We start from the raw sequence: 22,585 nt of genomic DNA on the forward strand, positions 1-22,585 counted from the left end.
TTTAATATATATTTTCTTTTTTTGTTTTAATATTGTAGTAACTGATGAGGAATAATAGCCAAAACTACAAAAAATAAGATCCAGGCGGTAAAAAATAAAAGCGTGGTGAATCATTTTCCAACTCAAAGATGGCAGAGGAAGCCCAGGCAGTTTTGCCACGGCAGCCTGACGAGGATCCAGGTAGTGAAATCACCGTAGTAAAGAATCATCATCTCTGTCAGTAAATCACCCAGCTCAAAGGCAGCTGGAGTTTGGCCTCAGTGGAAACCTCAGGGTCAGTTTGACTCTCTGCCAGCCCTGACAGAAAAATATGCTTTGTGCTTCCAGCATCTCTTCAACATAGAGATCCCACTGTCTGTAAAGCTGTTCTCCAAACCTCACGTAAGTTACATTCTGATGGGTGAAACACGGGGATCTTGTGCTTGTTGCTTTACTAAAAGTTTTCTATGTAAAATAAAAAGGAACTTATTGTCGCTGTTGTTTGAAAATAGCTTTGAAGATTCACAGAGGAGCACACAAATGACAGAAAAGGTTTCAAAATTACAATGAGATACCTATGACGAGATGAAAGGTTACAGGGTAAAGTCAGATTAAAACGGTGGTTTCCAAACTCTCTTGACTTTTCAGCCTTGTGAAACAATCTCTAACAGTTTAACCAAGAGTTTAATTTACATAGATTGAAAGACAAATCAAAAGTATCTCACAAAAATGCACATAAGAAACAAAACAAAATGACAGTGCTTATATACACTGTTATAAACAGACGTAATGTTTACTATGTTCACCATTTTTGTTTTACTAACATCTTTAGTGTGTTAGCATGAGAACATTGGGGAATTTGCACTAGAGACAAAAGTGCAACAGAGGCTCATGGGAATATTTCCTTCAGGTGTTGTTTATAAATTAATTTGGACCTGATGATGGTGCTAGAAAAAAGCCACAGGATCATTAATGTTTTGTGGTATCCCAAGGAGAACATGAACGTCTGGAGCACATTTCATGGCAATCCATCCAGCGGTTGTTGTGATGTTTCTGCCTCAACCTTCTGGTGGCAGAAGAAACATCAGGGGATCAGTCAGTAGGAATCCTTCTCTAAGGAGTATGGATATATGTATAGAATTTAATTTAAACCGATCAAATAGTTATTGAATTATTTCAGTTTGGATCCACAGACCATCACCAGAGACGTGGTACAAGCATGGCTGAAAATGCAAATGATTTCATGTAGTAGAAATGTTTCTCCTTTCTTTCCTTTCATCATATATCTTGTTAATCATCTCCCAAATAATTTATTTTGTCATCTAGAAGTTCAGCACAGGCGTAACAGGAATAAGCATGTTGTGGTTTTATGACCAGTTATTCAAATCATGTTCTGTGTCAGTGGAAATGCCAGTTTTACCACTGACACTGGCGGAGTGAATCAGTCAATAAACAGACTGATGAGATAAGTCCAAACAGACAAAACTCTTGGAACCAGTCTGCAAGAAAAAAGAAAGGAAAGCGGTTCACTGGCTGGCGAGACTTGAATTTTCACCACAGTAAAAACAGGCTCTTAAAACAACTTGAATGTTCATTGTTGATTGTGGTTTTCAGTATATTTGATAATATTCTGATAATGTAACAGTTTGCAACAACTTCACCACTTCAATTTCAGATTGTTTAATTTCTGATGCAGGTTTTCCCCCTCCCCCAGTTTGTTATTGTAACCATACCAGTATAATTACTTTTTCATTCTGTTTTTCTTATTTCATGAATTAAAATGCCAAACAAAAAAAAAACAACACATTTCCCTTTAATTTCTACTGATATTTTACAGAGAACCTCTTGCTGTGTTCACCTTTACTACAGCCGACCAGATGCTGATTTGTTAGGCACCTTCACCAGTTTGCTATTAAAGTTTCCCACTAACAGAACTGAAATAATGTAGCAAACAGCAGCTTTTACTGCTTATAATTTGATGTGAAGCCCTTCATGTGCACAAATGCTGCATGTTAGCTTTGTTGATTTTTGAAACAACTACTAAAGACATCAGGGTGATGTAAAATTTCACTCTGGCTTTGCTAAAGGCCAAATAAACTTTGACACGCTTCTGAATTTTGATGTCAATGATAATAAAGGAAACGCTGACTAACCCCCTTGTATTTTAACTTGAAATTGGAAAAGAAAACCAAGGCCCTGTGTGTCTTGTTGACATGTGGAACGGGTCCTCGCTGTGATCTCTTCATTTGACAGTGAATGGGAACAAATGTGATGCCAGATAACAGCACCACCAGAGGTGAAGAGTAGAAGATGAAAAGGTCACACGCAGTTCTTAGCAAAATATGGAGTACTACTGGAAGCAAGAAACACATTCATTTTAATACTTTGCATGCAAATACTTCTGTGCTCTCCCACCAGCTTGTGTTACTTAATGCACAGAAGACAAAAACCAAGTGCTTCTCATGTTTCTGGCCCAGCAGACCCTTTTCTTGACCCAGCTTCTCTTCTGGCTGAGTGTGCAGGGAGTGGAGTTTAGCTGTGATTGGTTAATACCTCACCATATGGCTCCCAAGGGAAGACTTCAACTCTGACTTTATTGAGATGAAGTGATCCGGACGATTCTTCTCGCGAGAGTGAAACCGGTCGCCTTCATGTCCTCTTTTGTTTTGCAGCCGACATCCCCGTGTTTTGGGGAAAACAGAAAGTGATCGTGCACGCCGACCAGCCGGAGCGGAGGCGGCCTGTGGGGACTTTCAGACTTGTTTCCATGAGACAAGCATTTCTTGTTACAGTGGAAAAATTGACAAAGCTTTGTTGGTATTTCAAACAGCATGTGTCATATTAGATGAGGCCACTATGCTGAATGTGTAGCTGGTTGCATGAGAGCAGGTTGTTCAGCTGTGAAGTTTATTTCCAAAGCACTTTTACCTGCAGGTCAGTCCATAAATATATAAACAAAACATTTAAAATAAAAATCCACCAGATTTGAGAAAAGTAAGAAAGCACAAATATAACAAATGAGAAACTAACTTGAACACTCATATTTAAAAAAAAAAAAACTTGGTCAGTTTACATTATAATAAATATATTTACATTTACATATAAAACACATTCACTTTGAAATTATGAGCCTAGCAGTCATGTTTCCAGTATAAGATCTTTTTTGCATTAATCATGAATACAATGAATTATTGTAGTCAAGATGTGAAGTTATAAATGTCTCTTTTCAAGGTCCGTGTGAGAGCTGAAGGACCTGATTTTTAAAAATGTTTCTCACCTGGAGGAAGCATCATTATAACACACTGTCCTAACACACCCAGGTCTTTAGTTGCTGGCTTGAGACTTATAGAAAGGAAACCAAGGTTGATCTGTAGAGGTGATATAACCTTTTGATATCTAAATGGAATTACTTATTATATTCATTTAGTTGGAGGAAGTGTTGGCATCCAGCCCTTGACTGTATATACGATGGACAGCATGTCACTGCTTCCCTCCACTATGCAAAAATGAGGCCAAAATATCATGAATACTGTGCCTGCCATCTTGCCTTTTTGCAGTCAGACTCTGTGCAGTATTGATGAGAAGTGGAGTGACGTATCAGACCACCAATCAAAGCTATCAACTCACCTGAAATACAGCCCTTTTTATATCATCAAATAACCTACTTAAAACAAACTTGCAGGAAAATTACCTTTTGTACACAAATCAGTGTGATAATATCTACTAAAAAAAACAACAGAAACCACCCCTGAAAAAAGATTATTGGCTTTGTATTTTGAGTTTTTAGTTTGCTCATGTCCCATCCACTAACATGGAGGGGGTGGGATTTATGACCTATGTTGCAACCAGCCACCAGGGGGCGATTGACTCATAGTAGCTTCACTTCTGGGAGCTGTTATGTTGTCCACTGTATATGCAGCTGATTATAAGATGCCTTTTTTACCGATCATAGATCGGGGTGTTATCTGCATAGCTATGACACTGACTATTGCGATTGCAGCTAATATGTCCTAGCAAAAGCATTTAAATACAAAATAACACGGGGCTAAGTATAGAGCCTTGGGGAGCACCATAGGTCAGAGTTAGAGCGACACAATCTGTAATGTAACAGTCAGCATTTCCAATGAAACAGAATATGTGGGCAAGGTTATGTGACGTTATTTCCATTTTATTTGATAAATCACTCAGAGGTGGCTGTGACTCTGCAGATGTCCTGTGACATGGAGCTGTAGCAACATTTACACTACTTGAGGGACAAGGAAATCATTTTTGACCACAATGAAAACGTAAAACTTGTGACCCCAAGCCACAACTTTTTTTTTCAAAATGTTTCTAAGTCGGGTGTGTGGTCAAAAGATTTGTTCGGATGCAGTTTTTAAAAAATAGACTCACATCTACATGTACTGTGCGTGATTTGCATATATGGTAACTATGCATTAATTTAGAGCCCAACCACACAACTGGCACGGGAGGGCAGACATCTCCCTGATATATTGCCTTGCTACGTTGACCTATAAGCCAATGGTCAATTTTATCATACACTTTAAAATTTTTGAGGACAGCTATAGCTAAGGAGGCTCAATTTCTATATTTTAAGCTTCAATAGAAAAATATACATCCAGCTTTAGCCAAAAAAAACTCAGATTTTTTAACTAATGGTCAGAGAAGCAGATTCACATTCAAACATTACGAAGCAGTTCTACTTTGTTTGCAGAAAATGATTGGACACTTCAACACATGCTGAAATCATTCCTGTTGACTTTCACTACATTTGAGAGCTGAATCATGAGACAATGACAGTTTTCATATAACTTAATCCTGAGCAGGAGGAAGTAAAACAGCTCTGTGGTTTGAGAGCACTTGGTGAGTAGAGTGACCCAACCTGGTCAAGTGTAACTGAGAAGGCCATGTCTGGTAACCCCGGGTGCAACAGAGGCGTTAAATGATGTGAGGAAATTAGCTGTAGCGGCACAGTATGTGTGTGTGCATGCTTTTTCAAAAGCGGTGTCAGGGTCGATAAGTGTCCTGTGGAGGCAGCGACCAGCTGGAAACATAGAGGAGCTTGGACTCAGGAAGCAGGGCTGCAAAATCTGTTTCAGATGCAGCAGATATTTTACCATCCCCTCTTCCACCTGTGGGACACCAGCACCATGTAGAACTTTAACAGGCTGCAGTTGCTATGAAAAATATCAGGATGTAACAATGTGTAGGCTAACGATTTGGGCCTGTTCAGTCATTCTGGTCAATTTCAAAAAGAACATCCAGCTACAATGCATTTAAACATAAACCTTAAAAATATACTGCTTTTATTTTACTTTATGTTTTGGTGCCAAGTGTTGGAGTGATTCTGTGTGGCCATGAAAAAGTGTTTTAGTTTTTACAAATGAAAAACTGCGTTAACTATTGTGCATTAGATATTTTTCCACAGAAACATAAGTCAAAGTTTTTAAAGTTGAAGGCTCAATAATTAATTTTGTCTCACCATACGTAACAAGTATATTTACAACATTTTATTGATTATAATGGAATTATTTATGCTTATTTATAATGGTAAATGGTAAATGGACTGTATTTATATAGTGCATTTCCACATTGTGTTACACTGGCCAAAGCGCTTTACAGAGATGATACACCATTCACCCATTCACACAGAACATTTACACACCGATGACGACAGCTGCCACACAACGGCGCTAATCAAGCCACCAGGAGCAATTCGGGGTTCAGTGTCTTGCTCAGGGACACTTAGGCATAATGGTTATAGATGTGATATAACCAAAGCTTTAACATCACAATAACACTTTACACCTCAAATTTAGAAATGATTGGAACTTTGTCTGTTGCATGTGTCACATAAAATGTCAAACCATCTCACATGCACATTTTAGCCCACTATGTAGTGGGAAATTTCCGATGCACCCATGGCGTGTAAACTTCTTTTTTGTTCCATTGTGGAATTTTGTTAAAGAGCGCTATACTGTATACAACATGGTGAACACACTACACAATGACCGATGAGTGATTTTTGGATGTCGATGCTAACCACTGCATCACCAGCTAGTGGCTATAACAGAAATTCTAGTACCAACCAAAATGTGGTAGCTTTTTCTTGAAGAAGAAGAAAGCAGCACCGTTTGCAGAACACTGCTGCTCATAGTGTGTAACTGACAGGTCATGTCCGAGAAGTGCAGTGCAGAACAAACACCCCAGCAACAAACACTAGGACAAAATAAGAATGGAAATTAAATTGTAATGCACGTGCACTGATGCATTAATACCATTTTTTGGTAGACGTATAAGAAGGAGAAAGCCCTGCAGATGGGGAAAACAGAATGCAATTAAAAGCTTAATGTCGTCTGTTGCAAAGAAGCTTCTCGTCCTGACACTTCAGGAGCAGGAGGACGCCTGCTAAACAGATAAAGCTTCTCTTTCTTCAGCTTCTGTTACACAGGGACCCCTCCACCCACTCTACCCGCCGACCCTCCTTAACGGATGGCTGTTTATTTGCTTACACAGCTTTCCAGTGGCTCTGTCAGCCTCTGAAGGTCAATAACCACGCAGCACCTGTCTCATTCAACACTAATTAAAACAAAGTCTGCTTCTTTTGTTTTGGGACAACAGGGGCACAATTATTTTACCCGCTGCACTGATGTCATCTTCTGTATTCACATGCGCACTGCTTCTGTGCAGTATTTATGGTGAGATGAGTTGGATAGACACATGGAAACCCGACACCACATTTACTAGCAGTTGCTGTGGAATGGTGAATTGGCCCGTTGTCCGCCATAGGCTTTGTTCTGCGGGCCTACAGCAGCAGTTGGATGTCCTTACAACTCCCCTCGTGGTGTCACATATGATGATGTTTATTAGTGTAATGCGTGTATTCATTGTCAGCTCTCAGACTTTATGTAGACAGGTGTGCGCTTTTCCAAATCATGTCCAGACAGTTGAATTTACCATGGACGGATTCCAATCAATGTGTTGAAACATCTCAGAGATGATCAAGAGAGGTGGGAGGCACCTGAGCTACAGTGTCATAGCAAATGGTTTGAATACTTACTGTATGTCAAGGTGATCTTTGAAAAAATTTCTTTTTTTTTTATTTTTTACATACACCTAAATAATTTGTATTAATAAGAAATGACTGTCAACAATATTCAGATATGTAAAATAAAAAACTAAGCCATTTCACCTAAACAGTTGTATCTTTTAAGGTACCCCATTAAATTTGTTGGGCTTTTCCTCTATAATAACAAGAACAGTATGGTCTAGACCTGACTTTGTAAAGTGTCCTGAGATGGCTTTTGTCATGATTTGGCGCTATATAAATGAACTTTCCAGAATTCTTCAGGAACACTTAGTTTATCGATTACATTTTTTTCTGTATTCGAACAAAGTGATACCTTTTTACCCAGACAAACAAACAAAGTTTCTTCTCCTGGTACATGGAACCACATTATAATACAAAGATTCACTGACTTCCTCAAGTGAATAATCTTTAAAAATAAAAAAAGTGGGCACAAAAATATAAATATAGTTGAAGATCAGATGTAGGTTTATTGTGGCAAGTTTATGAATGAGCAGATTTTATGTATGTGACTAGTAGCAGTTTATCAGCTGCAGTAAATCTTCATTTTAAACACCACATTGCACTGAATGGAAACCTACCTCTCTTCTTGATTTAGGAAATGGTTTCTATTTTTGTTTATCTGACTAAATATTGTTAAAATTGTTGTACTATTTAGTTTTATCCTAATTACTTTAATTTAAGTTTTCATATTCCATTTATTCTGTGTTTATTCTACTTTTATTCTATTTTAGTTTCTTAAATGGTATTGGCATTCAATACTAGGTGAGAGAGAAACAGTATTTTGACTTTTCTGTATGTCCTGCACATATAATCTTTGATCTTTGAAAAAACTGTAAGGTCTCTAACTGTATTTTGGTCACATCTCCAGACGGTCGCTGTGCAGACATTTCTGTCACAGCAGCTATTGACACTGGAGATATGCATGGACTGTTGCTTCCTATTCTGGCCACCCTGTATGGGCCTGTGTGTGGCTATCTCAGTTTGTGTTTTCAAAATACAGTTGTGTTTCAGTTTTGATTTTCTTTAAAGGTATAGCACGGTAGAGGGGTGTAGGAAATACTGCAACAGTCATGACTATAAAATATTCACACTCATTTTGCTGAAAACTGGAAATGTAGTCTGTAAATTTGCATGAAAAATGATTATATGACCGAGAGACTAAGTAGTGGATGGTTTAGAGAAGTGAAACAAGAAAGACGTGGCCATTTTTATTAGCTACACCTGTCCGGTCTACTGCAATCCATAAAGTGTGAAGCCCTTAATGATCAGTTTTTTGACACTGTCATGGAGACGTTAATGAGATTTAATGTTTTAGTTAGTTAGTGATATTGTGCTGGACTGCATCATATTTACAGGTGTTTCTAATATTCTGTGCCTCTGATGCTTGTAAACAGCAAGAACAAAGCAGCACGCAGCAGCAAATCAGACATCTAAATCAACAGGACTGTTGTTGTTTTTACCTCGACTGCAGTTGCTTTAACATCTGCCTGCTTCTGGTTTTACTGCCAGACAGATTTTGGCGCTCGTCTTCCCTCTGCTGAGGCCTACAATCTGCACCAAATGTTTCACATTACCCAGTGTGAAAACCCTCCTATTCCTCATTCTTTTTTACAAGTCCATACATCCACAGAAACTTGATATTTCATATTTCATTCTGGTTTGTGGATGTCATTGCAAGTGGATGCCAGTTCACATGCAACCGCCTGATTGCCGCCTTTGATCAATCTGACCATGACTAATTGTGGACGGAGAGCAAATGAAAGAAATATCAGGAGATTTCATGGGAGTTGCTGCTGTGTCCCGAAGTGCCTGGTGCTTCTTTTAGCAGCTAAAATAGCCTGTGAGCGCTTGGAGAATTATCCCGTTTCCTCTTACAGTTACACAAAGATGATTTTAATTTAGAAAAATTGCTCCAACAAAAGCCCTTCTGCTGCGGTGCTTGGATGTTTCTGTGGCTCCGAGGACTTCTGGGATTTCATCGTCACACTGAAGCAATAACTTATAACTCACTTGTAAGCAACACTTGGAAACATAACATTTATGCTGCACCCCTTTAAAAAGCTTCAACATTATGAGCACAATTCATCCCGACACTGTTAATGACTTATTTCGGACGTCCTCTTTGAGCCTGTAATAAATTGCATCTAGAAACATAACACCACAACCACAAAATCCTCACATGTAGTTAAAAGGTATTTGCAATCGACAGCTGAATTGTTCTGGCAAACAAAATTCATTCCACAGCCCAAATATCAAGGGAAAGATGTTAGAAATAAAAAAAAGAAATTTAAAGCTGCATAAATGTTTCAAATGTTTGAGAGTAGAATCCTGAGGGGCTTGTTCTGTATCACTCTTTGTTCCTTGTGTAGGGTGTAACTTTGCAAACTGGTTTTCATTCGGTCTCAAGCTCCAACAAACCAGTACTTTTCTTCCTTAAGAGTTTTAGCTCAGGTTTTGATGCAGCAAAGGGTTTTTCCCTTTCCTTTTTTTTTTAGGATGGAACATTTTCCCACTATTTTGCTGCACAAACATCAGAAAGTGAAGGTATGTATCTGTCCCAGTAGCATGTTGACCTGTGCAGTTTCAGGGAGCGCTTGGAAAAAGGCGGCTGATTTTCCGGTTAGGAGGCCAGGTTAGGCACGGTCTCAGCAGCAGGTGACTGGACTGAGGTCATGATGTGGTCATGGGAGGGGGGACAGCAGGCCTGTGTGTGTGGTTGAGTGCGTGCGTTGAAACCTCCGAACAACTGCTGTGAGGGAGGTGAAACACATCAGAGGCCGAGCTGCAGTGTTTTTCTCTCCGCAGCTCAAGGTGTCGTTTCACACTGCCATTCCCTTCTGCTGTGGAATCCTCAGAATGACAGCAGCGGATTGATTTGCTTATACATGAAAGAGATGGAGTGCTACTGCAAACCCCAGGAGATAACAGGGCTGCGGACCACAGTATACACCGTGGAGAGAGACTCTGAACCACCTGTGTTGCATTTGGACCAGTTTATATTACTGTATGTCCTGACTGTCTCTGAATGGGCGTTTGTAGAACATCGTCCATCCTTCAGTGTTCGTTCATTCTCTTATCTACTCAATCAATCAAAACTTTATTTGCATAGCAGCTTTTAGGCTTCCTCAGGCTGCTTGTGCTCCAGGTTAACGCAGTTCAGTGCTTTACAGTAGATGGATAGGCTGATACATGACAGAACAAATGTGAAGAGTAAAACAAATTTGAAAGCATCACACTCAATAAATAAAACTAATAATAATAAAAATAGATTATAATAAAAAATAAACTAAATATTTAAAAGATAATGGAAAAAAAACAAGATTTGATTAAAATAAAAACTAAATAAGTTAACCATATAAGTGTGGAAAAAATGTTTTTATGAATAAGGTAACACTTGCACTCTTCCTCCAAAGCCAGAGTACAAGACATATCTTATTCACTGATGTTTTAATAGCTCGACACCTATAGGTGATGTGCATATAATTTGTTTTGTTTCTTTTTTCATTAAAACATTTTAAAATAAATAATAAACAAAATAATGGATGCAAAATAATCTCATTAAAAGCCGCACTCAACAGGTTTAAAAACACTTTCAGCCGCTCTCACATCTGCAGACAGTTCCAACGGCTCAAAGCATAAAAACCGAAAGTGTAGGCGGACCGCACTTTGTCATCGTGGTTACAACAACACACACACAGTTAAGGTTATGGAACAGTAACAGAAAACCACAAAGAGATGCAGAATGAACACAGAGACACATCATGACTAAAGTCAGGGCCTGTGGAGTGTAGCTGTCTATCAGAGGCCCACCTGTACACTGAGCTCACTTACTCCTACATACACTGCTATAATGTTTGTGAAACTACAATTTGTGTTTTACATTACATAGTAAGAACAAGGTGCATGGGTTGTAGTATAATATCTGGCTATATTCTTTAATTACTCAATGAGAAAAGGGTTGTTAACTAATTCCCCTCTGGGATTAATACAGTTCTTTGAATCTTAACACCATCTTCCCAAACACTTCAGCTTTGTTTCCCAACACTGTACTCTCCAGGTACCCAGTATTACAGTAGTATAATTTATTTCTCAATTTATTTAACATTTCCAGTAATTACTCCATCATCCCCCGTAGTCTTGTTTTTTTCCACTGTTCTTACATTTAGGTCCCAGTAAGAACCAGTAAGTATTTTATCGCTCCTGCACCTGATTCATACAGGTGAGCTGTGGGCTGTATTATGAAGTGGTACCAGATTGATTCAGTCTCAGATGTTTTTCACTTGACACCATCTTCTTATTCCGCTCTAAACATGACATGATCATATCCAGACCTCATTCTTATGTGGGAAGCAGTGTGAGGAGGAAGGAGTGTAATCACGGTCGAAGACCCAAGTCTGTTTCAATTCTTAATGGCTTCAAAATGCAACATGCTATCTGATATGATTCGTAGAGTTGTGTAGTCTCTCTTCCGTATCGGTCTTTGTCTGGAGATTGTGTGGCTCAGGTTCCTTTGGTGGCACCTGGAAGTTGCTCGGTCTTCTCCCAGATTATGTTGTTCATCAACTTTAGCTAACATTGTACAAACTTGTCATTCTGATTGTCTAAACTTTGAATCTGTTATGTTGATCTTGTCTATACACACAACATCTATTGCATGTCTGCCCGTTGTTTTACCCATTAACGGATTCTCTGGGGGGGGTTTTCCTGGTCTCATCCTAAAGACAGAGGGTGGTGTATGCTGTACAGACTATAAAGCCCTTTGAGGTGAAGTTGTGATTTGTGATATTGGGCTGTACAAAATAAAATTTGACTTGATATGATTCATCCATCTCCTGTCACCTGTTAAGAGTTTACAGTGAATACATTTGTCTTTCATCTGTTGCGTGGAGCCAAATACAGTACAGCAGCAGTTTGGGGCCCTTGCTGATTGTGTGAGGATTTAGACAGCTTGGCATCTTTTGGCACGATTTCTGCAAGATACTGTCTTAAGTGAGGTATCGCCTTTCACTTGCTTCCTCCCCGTCCCATTTGCTGTGCTGCGAGGGCGACAAACAGACATAAATCTCCTGAACTACATTTGTTGGCCAGAGGCATCTGTTCACCGCTGCCAAGCTGAGGAGTGGAGCTGGAGTGGGGTTGGAGCTCAGTTTAGCTCATAACAAGTCCTACACACATTCCGACATCTTGAATAGGAGGAAGGAGTGTAATCACAGAGAAGACCCAAGTCTGTTTCAGTTCTTAATGGCTTCAAAATGCAACGTGCTATCTGATATGATTCGTAGAGTTTGTTGAGAAAGATGAGTGAGTGTGAAAATTTCTCGGCTTGGCGTTCTCGGCCTTCACATCCGACAAGATGAATGAGCTTAATGAGTTCTTCAGTTTCCATCTCAGCCTCCTCACATTTGGCCTTCACGGTCTCTTTCTTTCCCTCGCCGCAGAGCCACTTTATGGGAGTCATGAGAAATGCCGCCATGAAAGAATGACTTTGTTAGGATATTATGAGCCGATGTGAAGTAAGAGGGGAAGAGATGAGAAAGAAAACATTGGTAATGGATCATAAATTACACTTTATACAGAACGATGTGATTTGATCTGGGTGTCAGCCCTTCACAACTGATCGGAGTGAGCAGAGCCAGTAGATTTCCTGAAGCTGCTTGTCCTCTAGTTGATATTAAAAATGGGAAGGAGGAGGGCACTTAGACTGAAACGATTAAACTCTTTGGACCACAAAGGCTGCAACATACCAAGGATGTGCACAAATGAGAAGCTCGGATGTTCTCTCAGGCCAAATGTCAAATCAGATTGACTCATTTGTGGATGCAGTTTTTTAAAAATGTGTTCACATCTTCTTCTCTGGCAAGAGCTCCGACTCTTTAAAAGAAGTCCCTCATGCCTCTCATGGTATCTCACAGTCAGCTGATTAGGTGATTCACCACAAACTTCAAGAGGGAGAACCAGTCAATCCCAGGGAGCCGATCTGCTGAGAAATTGTTGAATAAGAACAACAGTTGCTGAAACATTAGCCATATTAAATATCAAAGCAGGCTTAACTAAAAGTAAAGTAGTAATTTGAAACAGGCTATTTTGCTGAATGTAGACTCTTCCATATATTTGTTTCCATACTGTTTATTAAAATTGCATGCTTTTCTTATAAAACAAATTAAATAGCTGGAAGTTCATTTTTGATCAGGCATCATCTGACTTTTAAAGCATCAGACTTGCCGACTGTCTTGTGTAATTTTTTGCCAGCGTGTTTTATACTATAAAGTTTTGATACACGGAATAAAAATCATGTCATTTTGTTGCACCACAAGTCAACTCGACTTGGATATTTTAGAGATAGTCCAGAGTTGAGCCCATACAACTCAAGCTGAAAACTTTCCCTCAAAGTGTGAAATTGACCTTTTTTCAGTTATAATTTGCATATAAGTGTAATTGTTTCACCCCAGCTCAGACATTTTGCTGACATTTTCAGTGTATGTGACCAACGGGGAAATGCTGTAGCTTAACCTGTGATGAACTGGAGGAATATGAGTTCTGTATAATTTAGCAGCGTTAGTGATTTTCGGAGTAAATGCTCATTTTTCATCATGTTACAACCTTATTGTTGCAGAGGGTGTTGTTTCCCCCTGAAGTGAAGAACAAAACATCAGACGGCTCGAGAAGAGTCTCAGCAAGTGCAGTCACCACATACCACATCTTTACAAGTATCTTACCACACTCACGCTGTAACCAAGTCAAACCATATGGACTGAAGGAGGGGTGGGTGCTCTGTGGGGGCACAGTCCAACAGAGGTGTCCCATCTCAGGATCGAGCCATAAGTCATGTTGAAATACCTTCGAAAACAGCAACATGTGGACAGTTTCCATCCGGGAGGTGGAAAACAAAAACCAGATTAGCAGCTAACAGAGAGATAACAGCTTTTTATTTTATTGGAACAACTGCAACAAAGACATATTATTATGCCCTTAATATCTGGTGTCCCCTCCTATTTGTCACTAAATAGATTTAAGGTTAAAATCATCTTCTTCTCCATTTTATTCCACTACTCAGTTTTATACTATATCTTCTTTCTCACACATTGTTCAAACTCTTCAGTGCAGCTCCGAGTGAAACGTTGTTTTATCAAATGGAAATATCCTAGAGATCCTGTGCATCATTTTGATATCTGATGCTAGTGATGTTTGTATCTTTTGAAAATTGGGAAATTAAAACTAAAGTCTTGTCAATCTGAACAATGATTATCTGCACGGCATGTATTTGCCGGATTGTTATTGTCAGTCAAGGAGCACGTAATTAACATCATATGCTTTGCAGCATCAATTAAAAATATAACATCATATGCTTTGCAGCATCAATTAAAAATATAACAATTTTAGCAATTACAACTTTATAATAAAGTATTGTAGATTTTATCTTCCAAATAAATAATTAACAGTAAATATTATTTGTGTCTGTGCTCAATAAATTAGAAATGTAGTCTATAAATAATCGCTAAAGAAATTATTGAACAATCGTCTACTTTTACTGGAGAAAAGACTTTAAGGGCGGTGACTAAGTAGCTGGCTTTATATATGTGCATCCATTTGTTTGCCTATTTCTGTTAAAGTGTGGTGCACAATTGTTTCCTGTTTCTGGGAAAGGCACCAGGGACTATTTCCAATGCAAGAAACAGTCTCCAGTCTGAAGCTAGCATTAGCTGACTAACAAGTAAACCTGGCAATCCAGTAGAATCCTCTGGCTCCTGCTAATGTGACACAAAGCTCAATTTATTCTGAAATAAAATCATATTAGTTCAATACAAAGGTAAAATCATGACCATGCTAATGTTGCCAAAACAAACACATTAGCTTTAGATGTTAACACATCCAGAAGCCAGAACGCCACATCTGAATAAGCTGCTCTTTCTTTGTCCCGCTCTCTCTGTTCAAAAGAAGCCACCTCTTCACTCTGACAGCCGCTGGTTCAGACCTTCCACTGTAAACGATGTACAGGCTAAGGGCTAACAGAAGTGTAGCCACCATGATGTGATCACTCCCTGGTGGTTGGTTGCATTATAGGTCATAAATCCTGTTTTCTCCATGTTAGTGGATGGGCCACGAGCCAAACTAAAAACTCAAAGTGTAAATCAAAAACTTTTTCCCAGGAGTCACTTTGGTGGTTTTTGCTAGGCATATGTGTACACATGGTCATTTTTCTGGTAAGTTTGTTTTAATAATTTATTTGATCATATCAAATAAGGGGTATTTCAGTTGATTGGGGGGGGGTAAGTCTTTGGTACAACAATAGCTGCTTAACCATCGTCAAATCAACATAAATTGCAGCATTTCTCCCTTTAATATGCTGGGTGCAGGTTGTAGGAAGAAATACTGGAAACTTTTGTAACTGTTCAGGCTTCAAACGTTACCTAGTTGCAACATGCCAAGCTTTCTTATCTGTATTTATTACTGGAAGAAAATATGCCAGAAGGAACCGTTGGAGCTTTTATCAAGTAGAAACTGGATTGATTTATATGATGTGAGCCCTGTGTGTTTGTGAAACATGCATTATATAAGTTGATATATTAGCAGAAGATGTCAGCTACAGTACATGACAGCTGATTATTTTACAGCCTGCCAAATGTGTCAACTGTTGCTATTTGACATTACTGTACAATTAGTTTTAAGAAAAATAATTTATAATTATGTGTAAAGTTAAAATGTAACATTGGACCTAAACCTGGGGAAAGTGACAGTTTATTAAATGCTACTTTGCTTCAAAAAGTTGTTCTCATGTTGCTAATGAAGATGAAGAGTTAGTCCTCGTGTGTGACAGCGAACAGCTCGGTGAATAATTGCACATCTGCTGACAGCTACAGTTAAAACTGTTTGGCGGCGAGTAAAAAAAATGACCTTCCTTTAAAATTACTCTAACATTCCTCCTACAGAGACATGCAGAACTTTTTAGTTCTACACAGCAGGCACACATAATGGTCAGCCACCTGGCTCCGCTAGGGGTTTTTTTGTCTTTATGTGGGAAATTCAGACTAATTCAACCAGGACTGTCAGATGTGTTCTCAAGATGATGCACCTGATACTAAAAAGCACTTCACAAGAGCTCCAGTGCAAAACAGATCGCTCCTTGGAGAGAGTTGCTCTTCTTTCCATCTTAGCCACAATCCTTTTTCCCCCATCAACACGGATGCCTGCTGCTGCACGCTTGACAGCCTCACATCACGTCATTTAAATTTCAGAGATATTTCTGGTAAGAGGAGAACTTGTCCGGAGGAATCTCACATTATCTGAACACATTCAAGAGCTACAAAGTGGGCAGCACATGTATTTAAAAAAATGCTCTTGTTCTTTTTTGGGCCCTGAGGATGAAGGGCTAAGACACCAGCAGGCCTGAGCTCAGTGGGGGAGCGGGGTGGATAGCAGGGGTCTAGAGGGGAGGGGGAGCTTTTTGGCAGCAACTTCAGAGACGATGGGACACCTAGGGATCAGGGCGATTAGGCTTTGCGTGCCCGTGTCCAGGTTTATGGTGACTTTTCACTGGAACATAACCTCTTTACTGGACACAGGGGTGAGGCAGGTGTGTCTCCCCTCTTCCTCTCGCCTTCACTCATAACCAGGTCGTGTAGCTGTGTGAGGCCCCGAGATAGACAGTGTACCTTGCTGACTCTTAAACCATTGGAAACACCTCATATATTCAGGTGTGACCGTTCCACCAATGAAGGAGAAGAGAGCTTAGAAATGCAGGTTATCACACTGTGATGGGAAGTTCAGAGTTTTATTGGAGAGAAATAGTCAGTGTTAGCATCTTTATCATGGTCATGGGAAAGTTAGTGTCCCTGTCTTAAACAATAACTTGAGAGTAGAAAAGCTCTCCAGGCTTGTTCTGATGACACCTTGCTTGACCTTTGCCCTTATCCTTTTACAGTAATGACCAGTAGTACTGTTACACACACACATCATACACAAACTAAGCCTTTATGTTAAGAACAAAGTAAAATTCTTCTGAACATCTACTGCCAACCTGTTTACAGGAAGTCTATGTTTGTCCTGTCGTGTCAGTTTCAGTTTTACCATTGACCTTAACTCCTCCCAGCAGAAAAAAACCCTTTCTTTAACTTCATTTGGGTGAGCGAGGTGCGAGCACATCTACATTGTCCCGCCACCAGAGGACAGCGAAACAGGTCCAACACATCAATAACTTCCATGTCTTTTACCTCTAGAAATACCAAACCATCAGTCACACATCAGGCACACCAGCCAAGTCCAGCACGGGATCTCACATCCTCTCTGAACATGTGTTCAAAATGTGCGCCACCTTTCTCTCATTCACACTCCTGATTGGAAGTGGTGCTTGTGCAGACTATAAATCACATTTAACTCCTTTGTATTTTAACCTTCATACAAAGTCCTGTTCTGACTTAGAGGTGCCCAGCAGGTAGTGATGTGGTGATTTGTACTGTAGGTCAAAAATATTTAGACAACCAAATTTAGCCCAAATAAAGACAAATCTGGCTAGCAGGCTGAAATGCAGTAGCCCCTGTTACTGCAGTAGGAAACCTGTGCAATAATTCAGCAGTTTATGTAACATTGGCTTTTGCCAAGAAATACATTCATTCATTCATTCACTTTCTACCGCTTAGTCCCTGAATGGGGTCACGGGGGGGGTAGGTACACCCTGAACAGGTCGCCAATCCATCGCAGGGCTGCCAAGAAATGCATTCCTAGACAAACAAATAAAAAACTATGTTAGGATAGAGTCATCAAAATGCTGTTAAAAAAGGAATATGCTGTATGTAATCTTATTTAAAGTACAGCTTTCTTATTTGAACTTGGTTGTGTTATATTCATCTGGTCTGCTTCTTGTGCTGCTGTTTTCCCAGGGATCAAGAAAGTGTTACTTTATCTAAATGCATTTTTAACAACGTAACCATTTTGTCTAGTTGTAATAGGCACCTCAGTGTAATCACCAAAACCAGCCTATGGGGTTGTTATTAGCTGCTAAAATAATAAACCTCAACTTTGGGTGGTAAAAGTCTGTCACTCCACAGCTCTCTGCCCCATGAAGCTGTTTTCAGTTTAACTCCATGAAACCTTCTCTCAGGTTCTCTAAAACATGTTAATTGCAAATGTCTTCGGGCTAGAAAGAGAAGCTTTATCGTTTTATCTCCCGCAAATTGTTTAAAGATGACATCTTTATTTTGGTTTCATGCTAGCAAAGTTGCATCCACAGATGCGACTACAGAAGTCAGAACCACAGTTGTCTTTGTGCTACTGTAGTTTCCATGACGGGCATACAGGTATTTGGATTATATATGATAAACTATCATCACAAACCACCACTGAGGCAGTTATGACCGAGGTGACAAGAAGAATGGTTGCTTGTGACCAGGCAGATAACGGCAACAAATGGCGCAGCTCCAATAGAGGAGTCAGCTGAAATGGAGCCATTTTTTAGGAGATATGATGCTTTATTTACACGCTTACATGAGTAGAACTGTGTTAACATTTTGATGGATGACCACGATCTTTATCTGACTTGAAAACAATCCCAGTGCCATCATCCTATCAATTTTAGCATGCACGGTAAACTGGCTCGTTGATTTGCAGACGGGAAAATTCCCAGAGTCAGGGTCTTCACTTTGATCACATCTTCAGTAAGATGGCTTCTCAGATCTCACATGCACAGCACCACCACCTGCAACCATGTTGTTTGGCTATGCTCCACTGGCTGTCTATCAACACGAGCGGTGATTGAGTGCCAAAGTCTGCCTCAAAAGGAAATGACCAACAAACCTGTGGGAAAAACACCCAGGACAGAGACGGTCTGCACTGGCAAAAGATACCTTCAGTAGGAGAGCGGCGAGAGTCCTGCTACTACACCTAGGTCTGCTCTGAAACCAAAAAACTAGAGGAATTCTAGGGCTGGAAAACATCTCTAACATCTGTATTCAAAATATGCAAACGCCATCTACCACATGCTTTTACAATGACAAGTGTTAAAAGCCTTTATTCTACATTTCTGCTGCAGATGTTAAAACTCAAGCTTTATGAAAGTGTTTACCTTCCCTTCATCATCTCCAAAATCAGCTTTTGCTGTTCGATTCAAATATGACAGATTAATATCTGTCAATACTATAATGGGACCTTTATATTTTTAAAAGCCAGATATTTAGCACTGCACCAATGCAGACTGCAGCAACTGAGGAGCAGTTTTACTCTAAAATGATTTTTTAGTATTCTCTTCAAGCCAAATCACTGACATAAACTGTGAAAAGTGAATTTAAAGCAAAATCACATTTCACAGCCAAGCTAAAATCTAACTGACCTGGTCATTCATCCCTATTTACCACACCATACCATACCAACTTTATTTATAAAGCACTAAAAACAACCAGAGTGGACCAAAGTGCTGTACATTGCAATAAAACAATATAAATTATAAACCACAAACAACAATGTAAAATATAATCAATCAAATGACTAAAATCAACACAAAAATATCAAAATGCCAGGGAAAATAAATGAGTTTTTAAAAGAGACTTAAAAACAGACAGGGTAGAGGCTTGTCTAATGGACAGTGGTAAATCATTCCAGAGTTTAGGACCAGCAACTGCGAAGGCTCGATCGCCTCTAAGCTTACGCTTCGTTCTTGGGACACTCAAGAGAAACTGATTTGCTGACCTCAGAGAGCGTGTGGGTGTATGCCAATGAAGCAAATCAGTTAAGTAGGATGGTGCAGAGCCATGAAGGGATTTAAAAACAAAGAGTAAAATTTTGTAATGGACCCGAAAATGGACAGGTAACCAGTGTAGGGAGGCCAAAACTGGAGAGATATGTTCATATTTCCTTGTACCTGTTAAAAGACGCGCTGCTGCATTTTGGACCATCTGGAGGCGATTGATAGAAGACTCACCGACCCCAAGATACAATGAGTTACAATAGTCCAAACGGGAAGTAATGAAAGCATGAATAAGCGTCTCAAAATGCTGTCTAGAGACAAATGCTTTTACTTTAGCCAACTGTCTGAGGTGAAAGAAACTAGATTTAGTGACAGCTGCAATTTGGCTGTCGAATCTTAAATCTGGATCCATCTTAATACCTAAATTTAAAATATTCTTTTTATTATAATGAGCCAATGAGCCCAAGTCAACAGATGGTGAACCAACAGAATCACCGAATACAATCACCTCAGTCTTATCCTCATTCAGCTTTAAAAAGTTAAAAGCAAGCCAAGATTTAATGTCATCCAGACATTCAAGAAGTGTGCTAACGGAAGAGCTCATCTTATTAACCGGTAGGTAAAGCTGGCAATCATCCGCATAAAAATGAAAGGAAACACTGTGATTCCTGAGTATAGTACCAAGTGGGAGAAGGTAAAGGGAAAAAAGAAGGGATCCAAGGACCGAGCCTTGTGGTACCCCATACACAAGGGGCTCAGAGGAAGATACAGCATCTCCTAGTTTCACACAGAAGGATCTATCCTTAAGATAAGATCGAAACCATTCCAAAGCTATCCCCCGGATACCCACCCAGTGCTCCAAACGAGAAATAAGGATATTGTGGTCCACTGTGTCAAAAGCAGCAGTCAAATCTAAGAGCACTAGGACCACACAATTCCCTGAGTCAGTAGCAAGAAAAATGTCATTTAAGACTTTCACCAAGGCTGACTCAGTACTATGCTGGGTTTTAAACCCTGATTGAAAAGTCTCAAGAATATTGTGCTCATCTAAGAAAGCCAGTAACTGAGCATAAACTATCTTTTCAAGGACTTTGGAGAGAAAGGGCAAATTGGAGATGGGCCTAAAATTTGAGAACACTGTGGGATCCAGACCAGGTCTCTTAATCAGCGGCCGCACCACGGCATGTTTAAACATCTTTGGAACCAGGCCAGAGGATAAACTGCTATTAATAATGGAGAGAACAAATGGCCCCACAACTGGAAAGATTTCCTTTAAAAAACGAGGAGGAACAGCATCATTTGGGGAACCAGAGGGATTCAGTCGCCCAACCACCTCCTGACAATATGATAAGGACACACACTCAAACTGGTCAAAGACAGCAGAGCAGGGACGAGAAACAGAAAAATCGTAAACAGGAGGTAAAATTTGAGCTCTGGTAGAAAGAACCTTATCATTATTTATTATTTAAAGCATAGCAGTAGGTTCTTTTCATATAAATCTCATAGATTAAACTGCAACAACACAGAAGCAGTATTTTAATGTGTTTAGGCAGCATTTTGTCGCAGGACAGACTGGGGTGTACATGGATTATACAGTAGGTGTTGTCAAAGTCCAGCGTTTTTTCCACATAATCTGACTATATCCCTCTTCCCTTTTTTTATCATTCCTCGCTCTGGTCCACCATCTTAAGGATTGTCCCAGAGCTTTTACTCCTGTTCTAAGGAGCAAGGATCGATGTGGCTGCCTGGAGGTGTCATGACAGAGGATACACGTGAGCATCCTGTTTTTATAGCGTTTTTTACATTCAGCATTCACTTTTTATCTGTAATTACATTGCAGCAAGGTTTGAAGATGGAGTCTCTCACTTGGTCTTCTGATGAGGAGTTAAAACGATGCTGAGCGCAGAGGGCTGCATGTTGCAAGCTAGTTACACCAAACCAGCACCATGTTGCTTCTCAGCAGCTCACGCCGCCACCATGTGAATAAGCAGGGGTTAATCCAGGATACTCAGCACAAATCTGGCAGATACACATCCTGCATGTGTGAGGACAATAATCAGACTTTAGGGAGCTAGCTGACTTCACGGCTCAGAGGAGATGAACACGTGAAAACTTGAAGATATGCAAAAGAGGAGGTTGAAATGTTCTGTCGGCGTCTCCTGTCCTGCCTGCTGGTGAAAACAAACATTGGTGACAGCTCCTTCCAAAGGTTCAGCCCATCAACATGTATCACTTTGGCTTGATTTGCATCGCTTTTAAAATAACACCTGATCATATTTGCCTTTTGGATTCATGAGCGTGACTTATTGGTGTTGTCTCTGGCTGTTGTTTTGTGTCATGTCAGTCAGTTGGTTTTTGTAACTGCCGAGATCTAATCTCTCTCTCCTTTCTGTATGAGGGTCGTCCGCATGGTGCAAAATGAGAAAACTCAAAGTCTGCTGTTTGACAGGACTAAAACAGCTCATCATCATTTTACTGGTTCATGTTTTAACCTTTTAATCCTTAATGTGCTCAGCTCCTTCATCAATGAATCAGTCAGTGAATAGAATAAATACAACCTGTCTTCAGTCAGCTATTCCAAAATTCTTGGCAGGTTTTTCCCAGCTCATTTTTGCCTCAATAATTCCTGCACTTTTTAGTGTTTTCTGTTTAAATGCTATATACACCTGTTTATTCAGAAAATAGAACGCACGGAGCACAGGTTTCACTCTGTTTATACAACAGCTTTTTGAAAAAGGGGTACCGTTTCTTTCATCAGAAAGTCCTATTTGATGTCAAACAAGTGGCAGTGGTGGCTGTTGTGGTCAAATGCTGCTTGTGTATAATGTAAATATGTGTTCAAG

The 22,585-nt window shown here is 39.7% G+C and overlaps 1 long non-coding RNA gene across 1 annotated transcript in view; it reads left to right on the forward strand.

Annotated features, from left to right (window-relative positions):
- LOC109951427 (uncharacterized) overlaps positions 1-22,168 on the forward strand; it is a 49,646-nt gene extending 27,478 nt beyond the window's left edge. The window contains exon 3 of the long non-coding RNA XR_002273600.1: positions 21,434-22,168. This is a non-coding gene — a long non-coding RNA (uncharacterized LOC109951427). The remainder of the gene's footprint in view (positions 1-21,433) is intronic.
- The last annotated feature ends 417 nt before the right edge of the window (positions 22,169-22,585 follow it).

This window comes from Monopterus albus, unplaced genomic scaffold (assembly GCF_001952655.1).
Source record: "Monopterus albus unplaced genomic scaffold, M_albus_1.0 scaffold385.1, whole genome shotgun sequence".
NCBI lineage: Eukaryota > Metazoa > Chordata > Actinopteri > Synbranchiformes > Synbranchidae > Monopterus > Monopterus albus.